At 42.3% G+C, this 12,240-nt stretch overlaps 1 protein-coding gene across 1 annotated transcript in view; it reads left to right on the top strand.

Annotated features, from left to right (window-relative positions):
* LOC117262325 (F-actin-capping protein subunit alpha-2) overlaps positions 1 to 12,240 on the top strand; it is a 39,798-nt gene that overhangs the window by 2,040 nt on the left and 25,518 nt on the right. The window lies entirely within an intron of this gene.

Genomic DNA, 12,240 nt, shown 5'->3' with positions numbered 1-12,240 from the left:
ACAGCTGAATTATAATAAATTATGGAATTAAAACTGCCAGTCTGTTGACTCAAAGTGTCTGACACGACATGAAGGAAAAGACCCAACATGAAGCATTTATAGTTTAGAGTTTGTATTCATGTGCTCTTCCCAAATAAAAGTCTGTACCTATAACTGTTAAGGTCTCATACCAACATTTGTTGTTTTTTTTTTTTTTTAAAATGGTATAACCGAAAACTGTTATGCAAATTAGGTAGACGAGCTTGTACTGTTAGCCTGGTTTATACCTCATTACACCCCTGCTAGTGTCTGACAGAACTAGCTCTGTTCATTTTCTCATTTCCTTAAAAGAGCACATACACACACACACACACACACACACACACACACGCACAGCCAATACGCTGAGACAACATGAATGTTCAACTGCATGTGTCTGTCTGAGCTGTCTGCAGGGATCCGTCTTGCCTTTGGTTTTAATGTCCTGCTCAATGGGCTGATTTTATTTGGCAGCCTCAGTTTCACGGCACATTTTGGTCTCTGTTAAGCTTTGTTCTTCTTTTGGTTAGATGCATTGGAAACAGCTTTGAGTGATGCATATCAGTGTGTTAACCGCTGCCTGAAGCGCTGCTGCTGATTTGTCAAATAATTGGTTAAAAAATGCGAAGAATTACAGATGTGAAAATTCACTTATTTTCCTTTTCTTTAAATTATTGTAAATGTAAAACTTTGTTTGGTCACTGTTGGTCAGAATTTGTAAGCAAATTTTAGACATCTCCATAAGTTCTGATTTTAAAGGTCCAGTGTGCAAGATTTTGGAGCATTAAGTGGCATCTAGTGGTGAGGATTGCAGATTGCAACCAGCTGAATCTTCTCCCGGTTAGAATTCCTATAGTGTTCGTTGTTATAGAGATTTTACAGAGAGCTGAATTACCCACAGAAGTCTCCTCTTCTACAAAAACAATCAGACCCACTGATTTAAACCGGTAAAAACACTGAATAAAGCAGTTTAATGTTAGCTGATGTTGGGTTTGTCCATTCTGGGCTACTGTAGTAATATGGTGATCTCCTTAGACAATGACCTGCTTTCTGTGTAGATTTAAATGGATCATTCTAAGGTAACAAATACAGAACAAATCTTATTTTCAGGTGATTATACACTAAAGAAAACATCCGTATTATATTCTGATTCTGCCAGTTTATCCCCCTAAATCCACACTGAACCTTTAAATGACTTGTAAATTAAATTACTCTGCACGTAAATACAAAAATAACCTGTAAATGAATGAAGAGGAAAAACAAGAGATGGTGGTAACGTTCTTATCATTCTTAAGATTAAAATACACGGAGGTATGTGTGTACATGTGTACCTGATACACTGTGTTGCGTCCCTCCTGACCTTGCGGTCAGATTTCCTAGCAGGCTTGTTAATATCACAGTAAACCATTATGAGCATTCCTCTTGATAAATGCTTGTGAGCTCTTCAGCTGCCACTCTGTGGGTTATGTAATACACCATTCAGAGTCAGAACAAGGCCTGGTTTTATTTCGCTCTTTTCCTCATCAGCTTGAGTCAGAAGTTTTTTAGAGTTCAGGCAGCTCATTGACCCGCGGGTGCGACTGCGTCATTCTCATCAACACACAGGCATCAGCTGTTAGCTAAGCATTTCATTACAGGGCCAGGGTGTGTGGGTGACTGTGACCTGGTCATGTTGTGATTTAGTTATGTACTTCACCGTAAACAATGTTTTCAGGTACATGCTCTGTGGTCAAAGTATTAACAGCTTTAGATGTTGGTGCTGTGAAGAGGATGGGAAACCTTTCATCTCTGACCACATTGGTTTCCACTTTATGTGAAGCCACTATCACTTTTGACCAGACAGTTTATTTTTGTAACACTGAAAGAGAGATGTTTAGCAACCTGCCAGGCTGACGAGTAGAGTAAAGGAGGATTTATACTTCTGTATGGAAGCGACTCCATACCCACAATGTAGACTCTGTGTTGACATCTACCCTACACCTTAGCTGGACATGCAGCTCCTCAGAAATATAACCAGCGACACAGACGACCTGTTTATTTTTAAAAGCTGAAACCATTCCCTCAGTGGAAATGAAGCTTAAATTTACTTTTATTTGTGAAAATAACAAAGCCCTCACAAAACTGCATTTTAATTCCTGTGTGTGATTTATCCTGACTTCATATGAGTAGAGAAAAACTCCTACTTACTATTTTCAATGTAAAATGTCATAGACTTTGGTTAATAATGTTAGCATGTTGTATTTGTGGGGAAAACATGTTTAGTATTGTTTTGTCAGTGAACCTTGTGAGCTGTAATGGAGACAAATTTTGCAAAGTTTACTTTTTTTAAATGTTGCTGTTGTTTCTGGCTTCATATGACCAAAGTAAAACTCTGCTAGCCCCTTGGCTAATACAGTGTAAAATTGCATAGGCTTTTGCTCATAACATTAGCATATTGTATTTGTGGGCAAAATGTGTCCGTCAAAATCAAAGTGTTTTGTCTGTGAAGCTTGCAGGGTATTTTGAAGCCACTTTGTGTACTTGTGTTTGATATTGTTGCTATTAAGCCACGATTTATGCGTGTTCAGGTGTTTTTTCGATCAGTCAAACTTTACAGCGCTTCACAGAAATTGCCACACCAACTAGTTTAACGGCAACGTGTGTAGTCTACTGTGTAGGCTCTGTGTAGAGCGAATGCACAACTATAAATCCACCTTAACAGGCACAGCTGACACACAGTGTTTAGCTTGTGGAGGCTGTTTATTTCCATCTCTGAACATGATTGGTGTGGGACCAAGTGAGTTACATTATGCATCCATCAACTGTATGTTGTGCTGTTAAGAGCACCACATTTCCACAGTTGCATTTTGTACTTTGAGGGTCTCTCCAGTGCATTAGCTCAGAGCAATCAGCCATCTGCTCTGGCCCCTCAGCCTTTTTTGAGCAGCTCAGATCAAAACTGCAAAGGGAGGAAATGAGCATTTTCATCTGCCTAACACAGTGACAGCGGGTAATATTTTCCAAAATTCACCAGTCAATTTGAATCACTGGCTAACCATGATTTGTAGAATAAAAGGAAAACCCCAAATGATGTTTGGTTACCTGCCAGAGATTGGTAAAGTGGATAAAAGTATCAGCTACAGCCAGAACCTCCTGGCACTCAGCTGTCCGTACTTTCCCACAATGAATGACAAATCTGCAGACTTGCTTTTGTGGGGTCGGTGACTTGCTATGATCTGACATTACCGTGTTTTAAAGCAGCATGGAGACATTGTTTTGATAGGAAGCCTTAGAAAAGTTAACCTTGGACATTTCTTTTTGGTGGCAAGATTGCCTCTGTGTCGAGTACAATAAATAGCTTTGAGTTTGTCTGTGTGAAAAACTCCCCAAATGTTTCCCAGGGGATTGAGAAATTTCTGTCCTGTTGCTGTTGTGGCTGTCAGTGTCACTTTGCTGTTCCAGAAAAAGACCCAAGAGCTCCCTGATGGGGAATTGCTATGAAGTCTCTTCCATTTGTGAATGATTAAACAGTGAGGAGTCACATCTCCGCCACAGATACCAAGTACTTCTCCTTGTCTTTTTGAGTCACTTTGGCACCGGCCTGCAAACTTCCTGATTACAGCAAAGAAACCACACATGGGTATTACAGGAAACTGACATTACTCAATGTGTGACAGTTCCTTTGTCTGTACTGAAGTGTCTGAGCAGGTAGCAGAAACCAAGCAGTGTGTACTCTTTTACCTGTCAACTTGATTGTTTCATACTATAACGAAAGACCTGAAACAACAATCTGGTACATGGTCAGTTTACTGATGGAGTAGACAAACTCACCACCCACAACCTAGATTTATGTGGCAGTTGCTCATCTTGTTGGGTGTATCTTACACTTCTATTGAGTAGTCGACATTGTATCTTTACACGTTCTTTGCTTGCCTTTCTTAAGTTGCAATAAGTAAAAAGAAAACCTGAGGTGTCTGATCTGTGGTTCCTGTTTCAGAAAGGAGCAGACCTTTCTGTCAGCAAAAAGTGGGTCGGTGAGAATCCATAATCTCATGAAAAGGCATATATTCGAGAGGGGAAGTAATACGGTGTATGTATAGTGTTAGTTCTCCCCAAGTTTTACTGATGTGATGCTGCTGAGGTGCTGTTAATTATATTCTTTTGTACACATGCTGAAGTGATCAGTTGTAGATTGGTGAGCTGTGAATTCTCCAATAAAGGTGTCAGCATGTTTCAGAGTTGCACCATTTGTTTTTAATCGTAGTTTGTTGGAAAAAGACGCTCATACAGTGAGATGATGCCTGGTGGAGTTTTCTTTAAGTTAAGAATCACTTTGTTGAATATGTATGCTAGATTATTGACCAAGAATACTTGAAATAATGTTATGACGTTGGCGTTTCCAGTGGTCTCTCTGTCAGCTATGCTAAATTTATGCAAAATTTATGCTGTTATGTCTATTTTGAAAGTCTCTGCAGTGCTTTTTGTAGTTGGCTTGTAGGTGGTGTCGTGTGATGATGATGGAGATGGAGAAAATGGGCACCAGCTGAACTAGCATCCTGTTAGTCGTTGTACAGGTGTTGGAAATAAACTGAATGACCTCTGTACCGAATCAGTTTCCGAGGGAAAATCAGAAATTACAATATCCTTTGATACACCAAAACATTGGTGTACAATACATTGGCTAAATCCTAGACAGCACCATTCGACCATGTGACTCTTTTTCTACATGCTGATCTGACAGAGCAGAGGACTCTGGCGAGGGAAAGCATGTGCTTTACGGTGAATAAGGGATGGTGTGACAGTGGGAATGTGAGGTGCTGTCCCGTTCCTGTTGTGGCCCATTCAGAGGCGGCTTCAGAGCAAAACAGTTCATGTTTGAGAGGAGCGACCTTGCGGCCGTCTTGATGAGGTTGGGAAGTGTGGACAGTTAAACCATTCCGCAATCAGAAACCATGGATCACCAAAACCATCCGGAAACATGGACAATTATAAAGCAGCAGCCAACGATGTAAGAAGAAGCAAATAGCAAAAAGCAAATTCATAGCAAGATCAGCTGTCTCGCTCCTGGGGGAACTCTGAGTGCGGGGACAGAGTTTGAGGAAGACAGTGAGGGAAATGTCAGATGAAGCAATTAAATGTAGCCAGTTTATCTATAAGAGAAGAAATAATGTCAGTTGGGGGCCAGCAGGGGGAACAACTAAACAGGGCAAATAACTCCTTGAGATCAGGTGGAGAGATCCACTTCCTCTCAGGAGGAAATCCAGGAAGAGGAAGTATTTAAGTGTGGGAGTGGCCTATTTGAATCCATTTTGTTTGAGGCCATGCGGCAAGGTGAGTGTGTTTGCTGATCCTGTAAGTTCATTTAGCTCCTTTAACTTTAGCTTATATTGGAGTTATGCTATGTAGCATGTGAAATAGAGTATGGTGAATGTGCTAGGAAAGGTAGTATCAGCCCTGCTTCTACCTACAGCTCGCATGTACGGAGCCTGGGTTTGGTTGAAGGTGGCAGTGCTGTTTGGGCTGAGAAAGCCATGTGTAAGTAAGGTAAAGGAGGTTGTTGGGTTGGTGCAGGGAGGGGAGCAGTGAGACCTGGCATTAGGGGAGTGTCTCTGGGACGCTAGAGATCACTGTCTATCCTCCTGGAGGTGTCGTGGGACCAACTAGACGAAGCACTGGTGAAAGGAGGTTCCCACCCGATGACCCCAAAGACATGCTAGTTATCACTGCTCATTGGTTTGTATAGTTAAGCCTTGCCATATTAGCTTATCATAGGGCTTAGGTTTTTCACTGAGTGTTGATCCTTTCTCTAGAGCACAAGCTTCTTGTGTTTTATTTGAATTGAAAAAGCAGCAGCCAACGATGTAAGAAGAAGCAAAAAGGACTAAATTACAGAGCACAAGTTAAAGGAGCTGATGGATCAGATTTCACTGGAGCTGTACTTTGTATAATTCCATGTGACAAATAAATTATGATTGATTGATTGACAGGATGTTATCACTGAAGTGGCAGTTGTCAGGAGAACAGAGCACACATGGGTTTTTTAACTGCCGTTGCCTCTGTCGGTGAGCAGAGATAAATGAGGAAGCTAAATAAATGTTACAGCTCCGCCTCAGGCCAATCAATTTCCATGATGAGATATGACACACAGCACCTATTTAACTTTTGAGAGAAGTAATCAACACTGTGTGTGGTATTTGGCCCAAACCTGCTTTAACCGAGTTGTTGAGTGTGTTTAAGTTTGCAGAGCTTAGCATAGTGCTGACAGTACCAGGGATAGTGGCTTGATCCTGCGAGGGGCACCAGTGTAAATAATGCATGTCGTCACGGTACAGTAAAGCATTATAGATGAAAGCATCCACTAAATCCCATGTATAGAATAAAGCTTATCCAGATATTAGGCCATGTATCTGACTGGATCTGTGTTTTTTTTTTGCTTGAATTTTCCAATTTGGAAGTTTTATTGCTGGGCAAGAATGGTAATAATGAAACCTCAGATGAAGTATAGGCTAACCCTCAAAACCCTGACACACTGAGCTATCAACTGGCCGTTGGTCACTGTTGGCCATTGGTGAGCATCTGTCGCCCTAGATTTTGAGGTGTGTCCCACACTGTTGGCATCAGTTGACCTTCATCGGCTGTTCAATATTCAGTATGTTGAATTGGACCCGCCGGAGCCTGTTGGTGAGTGAAACCACAGAAGAAACGAAACAGCCAAAGTCAAGATGGCTTTTTTGTAGTCATCGAGTTTCTTTGCAGAAACAGATCGTAATCGTTGTGATATTGTTTTTCTAGTGCATGGTAAATGTTGGTTGTGTTGTGCTAAATAGCCTCTTGAATCCTTCCTGTCGGTCGCCTGAGTTATTTCCTCTCACGTCGGCTCACAATGTACGTGCTGGTTGTGCATTGGCTGCAGTCTTCACAGTGTTTTCAGGTGCAACTTTATGGCTGAGACACAGGAAACGTAAGGCGACGCAACAATCTGCCTTTGCTGCCTCTGTTTCCTTGATGTGGGTTTGGTGTGTCTGGGCCTTTATGAGGCGAGCCATCAGAAACTCCCAGCATCCCCATATGTGTTCCTGGGCTTGGCTTGTGAGCAGCTGTCTGAGACCAGAGGGATACAACATAGTTTAATGCTGAAAACTTCACGGCATCTTTCTTTAGCTGAAGAATGCACGGACTGAGGAGTGCTGTCTGTACGTGCCTGCAGCTGCAGCAGTGTTAAGAGATCTGGAGATGTGTGTTTTAATGTCTAAACACTTGGGTAGAATACCGAGCTATAAGGTGCCCCAAACGGATGCCATGTTAAAGAGTTAGAGCGGATTGCAACCTGTTTGACCCAGGAGTTTCCTATATAATGATAGATGTTGATGTGCAAAGACCGGTGGCTTTACACTGTGGTGTCCGCATACTGGAGGAGGTAATACAAGATAGTGATATTCCATAAATTGCATAGCTGGCTACTCAGGGTAAAGTGACACTAGATTTAATCGCACAGTATAATGAGAAGTCACTGAATGGAGGCTGAAAGTGACAAATGTGAGCATCTAAAGTAGACAAGGCAGCATTATTCGGGTTTATACAGCAGAGCGAGAGTCTGTCCAGTAAGCACAAGGTCACAAGTTTGACCCCTGCAAAGGTATCCTGCATGTATGTTTTTTGAAATGTACAAAAAACTTCACAGCCAGACTTTGGCTTTTATGGAGCGATTTGTCAGATATTTAAAATGACATACTTTGACATAATCTGTCAGATCAGTAGAGGTGAGAATCTCCATACACCTTGCAATTCAATTTAGTTACGATTCAGAGGGCTATGATTGATGATAAAATGATTATTGATGCATTTCGATGCATCAAAAGATTTTATTTCAATACAGGATTTATTTCTCTCACTGTGACAACTTGACACCTTTAAATCATAGCACTTTGTGGTCATCCATAATTTGAACAAAAAAAAAACAAAACAAAAAAAGGCGTGATGGGCGAGACATGTTACACCACAGCATCAGCCAATTGTGTCGGCAGCGCTTCATAAACAGTAACTATGGCATTAACATGGCAATTACAATCATTTACTGTCCGTGTATTATGACAGCTGATCTCATCCTAAGCTTGGAGGGTAAGAAACTCCTGAATCTCATTGTTTTTCGACCGCTATTCTTCTTCTTGAGCTAGCTGCCAACTGCTAACAGCTACTTTTTAAATCTCCTGGTAGGTAGCATGCATAACACATGTTCAAAACATCACACCTGTCCTGCCCATGATCCCGTCCTGCTGGCTGTCCTGTTTATACAGACACAGACATTGGTTAGACCCCTCTGCCCCCCTATTCCGTGATTGTACCTTATATACATTGTGGTAAGGTGGAATAACAGAGCGATATTCCCCCCCCTTAAACAGGAAGTGTAAAGGGGCTAATATCTCAAGGGCCTTAAAAGGAACCAATCAGAGTTTTGCCACAGCTGCATTGCCTCAAAACTTTCGACTTCGTTTGACAGGAAAATAAAGATGATAAAATTTTCACTACTGATCACGAGTCAGGTCTGACGTCTCCACAAGTTAACGTTACTGCTCGACTGTGATAAACTCAAACTGGTGGCTGCCTGGAGGGAAGGAAACCAATCTGAAAACTTGCAATGGTCATTAGCATTGCCATTTATAATCTGCAGTCTGTGTGATTTGTAGTTAATGGGCTGAAACTTGCAAAATCCCTGGTATGATATGAACCTGCAGCTAAAGCAGTGGAGCAGGTGGCGTTGTGTCAGTCTGAGGGAATATAAAGCACAGAGCTGGTATAAAAAGAACAAAGTGCCCCAGAAAGTCATTAGTCTGTATAACATGGTGTCACAATTATTTAAAACAGTCATGATCTTTACTATTAAGGAACCCCCGTGAGTAAAGCTCCTGCTTCTGACAGTATTTATACCCGACATCACAGACCTTTTTCTTCAGTTTAATCTTCAGCCGACTGGCCGCCAACTCCTCATTTTGATTAGCACAGGAACATTTCTAGTTAGCCTACGGCTGCCTGACAGTCCTCCTCCTCTCTCTGCCATCAAGCTGTGGACTTATTATTCATAAAATATTGCACCCTCACCCCAGTGAGCCAAAATATTGCTTCAGTTTACTCCTGCTGTGTTTTTTGTGCTATTATCATTATTTTCATGGCTCTGGATTGGCACGATAAGGCGATTTTGATGCCAGGATTAGGTTATGTGTGGTTTCGGTGTCAGCGGGTGTCGTTTGGGATTAAGAAAGAGTGCTCCCTAAGAGGGTGGATTGTTGGGTTGGTGTTGGGATAGTGCAGTGGAAGTGTCTGTTGGAAGGAAAGGAGGGGCTGCTGGGTAATATGAGGATGAATATACAGTGAGCAAGTTGAAAGAAAAGAGACCAGCTGGTGTCTAGGCCAAGAGAGCACAAAGACACCAGGATCCCACACTACAGGGGGTGTTATGTCCCATCTTCTTTGTGTGTGTGTCTGTTAGCTCCAGTATTGTTATTCCAACTCTTTGGTTAGCTCACGCCTGCACGCAAGCTCCTCAAAATCCTCTAAGAATCCATAGAAAGATAAGGGAATTGACTGTGGAAGATAAAAAAGTCCATTATTTTCAGCAAATGCAAGACTTTGTCCAAGAACAGGATGACGATGACGGTGATTGAGTCATATTTAGATAGCACTCACAAACCAAAACACAAGCAGTGGCAATTGTCAACCTTGTTTTCTGTCTCTGTTCCTGTGAAATGACCAAACTACAGTCGGCTCTTCTGTCTCAACTGCACAAAGCTGTGTGGATGTTAAAGTGTGTTTATGCAAAGAGATCTCAGGGCGTACTGCAATTTTCCAAAGCTGCACCCTCCATAAAATGTGGTTCATTATTTCTCTTCGGGGACTGATTTTCTGTGAAAATTCCTCCTAAGTGCAAAACTCATCAGCCCTCTCCAAAGTGTCAGACATTGATATTAAGCTACTTCTACACTGCCACATGGTAACTCGCTGCCTCCAGTCATTCTAATGAGGTTTAATGAGTTCACTGTGTTGAACTTCTGGTGGTTGTCGCCTGGTTTGGGACAATCAAAGTAGCTGTAGCAGGCATCACAGAGCCAGAAAGAAGACAAGATGGAGGAGCTGATAATGTTGGTGGCTGAGTACCAGGAGTTGTTTCCATTGTCTTGCTACAGTATGCCACTACAAGCTAGCTTGCACTTCTGGCGGTGTTCACAGAAGCACCTGCCTGCCATCGCAGCCATGGACCATCGTGGCAGCAGCTGCTTTCAAAAGCACTTTGCTTTTTGGAGATACACTTTTCTAAGTTGGCAGTTGTCAGGGCAGTTACAAACCAGCGGTATGAAAGCAGCTTTAAGGCCCAAACATACCAAACCGACGTCAGAACTAGTGGCAATGAGAGCCCTCTGCTGCGTTGCCTCATGTCGCCGTGTCTTGGCCAGAAAGTTGCACATCAACCACCAAACTGATGGCCAGCAAGCACGTATGTTCTGCACCTACATGAGAGGACATACCCCTCTATACCAGCAGAAGATGGTCGTCTGTAATTGTCATTCAAAAAGGGATACCAAAAGACTATCTTGATGCTAGTTAGCCAGTTAGCATATTAACAACACGATACAATGCTAAAAGAACAGCATATTTACCGTGCACCAGTGAATGATAAAACAAACCATCACGAAACATCTCTCCGCCCAAGCTCAATGGATAAAGAAAAACAATCTTACCTTATATAACAAGTTTGTTGTGATCTCACTGCCTCTCCACTTTAGCTTGTCACTTCGTTTCTCTTCTGGTGCGCTGAACTGAACTGACAATTAGTGATTTTATTCCCCGACGGGCTTCACTGTGCCAACGCCGAATCATCATGTTGAATCGGCGGGAAAAAAGCTAACTAGCACCAATGAGGGGGAACAACGAGGGCAGCAGATACTCCCCAACCACTCAACGTTGACAAACAGTCAACCTTCAGCTTGGTGTGTCGGGGCCTTTAGACTTTGATTACTAGCGCTGAAACAGCACACACTGATTAATCAGGCTTTTTTCCATCTGTAGATTTGATTCAGTGATGTTAGTAACTAACCTGTTATTTTTTAAAGAAAAAAATAAACGCATCATAGCATGAAATACAAGCAGCGCCAGAGCTCAACAGGAACACAAGTGCGGAAATTCTGAGGTATCTATGGGTCCATAAATGCATCGCAGGAGGAACTCTGTGACCTGACTTCCTTTTTTCATCAGCAGCGGTTTGCAGAGCTTGAGTCATAGGATGATAATTGATCAGTGAAAGTATCAAACATGATCAAATCAGATTGATGGATAAAAAGAGCAGCTTTTATACCCAGCGCCCAAGTTACACTTTCACTGCACCTGCCGTTCTGTTGCTCCGTCTGTGCCTAGTGACACTGTGAGCTCAGTCCATGATGCCTTTGTCGACCAATCAGAGGCTGTGTTTCTGACTGTGTCTATCTGTGGCTGTCAGGCAAATAAATGACAAGTGAGATGAACTGGGGTGTGGTTGTCCCCGACCACAAGTTGAATCATAATGCTGTGCTGTTATACTGGCGGCAGCAGATCTCTCAGTGTGTGAGCAGAATGTGTGTGTATGCAAATTAACCTATAGACAGACATGCATAACCGGCAAGAATATTCTCGGCGGTGAGCCGAAACATTGTTCAACATGGTCTTCCTTACAAACTGACAAACATCTTCAGTGGTGCTGGAGTTGTAGAAATCCTGTTGTATAAATGTTTTGGGGCTCAATACAGTTGATCAGCATTAGTGTAGTCAGAGTGTGTGGGGAAGTTTGTCTGACAGGGTTAAAGCACTGCGAGTTAGTTAATAAAGTTCCCCACAGAGACTCTTTGCCTCGAACTCAAACTAAAACTAAAACAACCTAAAACTAGGTCTCAGAGCTGTGAAGTGTCCCAGTAGCCTGTGTCCCAGGGTAACAGTCTGCCATCAGAAGGAATACTTAACCTTCCAGCTCAACATTAAAGTCCCTGCTATACAGTAATTACCTCTGCAAAGGAGGACATGCATTTGGTGCCATTTGTCTGCTAGTTGTCAAGATGACTTATCTTACGGCCAAACTTGGGTCAGAGTCTAGCAACAACATTTACCTAATTTTTTGTCTCTGACAGCTGTCTGTAGACTCTGTTTAACTAGTGCATGACACAGACTGCTTCCTCCTTTCTGCACAATAGGTTTGTGGTTTTACTGCTTGCTGTGCCATCTAGC

The sequence above is a fragment of the Epinephelus lanceolatus genome, chromosome 5 (genome assembly GCF_041903045.1).
Source record: "Epinephelus lanceolatus isolate andai-2023 chromosome 5, ASM4190304v1, whole genome shotgun sequence".
NCBI classification, from domain to species: domain Eukaryota; kingdom Metazoa; phylum Chordata; class Actinopteri; order Perciformes; family Serranidae; genus Epinephelus; species Epinephelus lanceolatus.
Note: the sequence above shows the minus strand (reverse complement) of the source record. Positions and strands in the feature narration are given on the sequence as shown.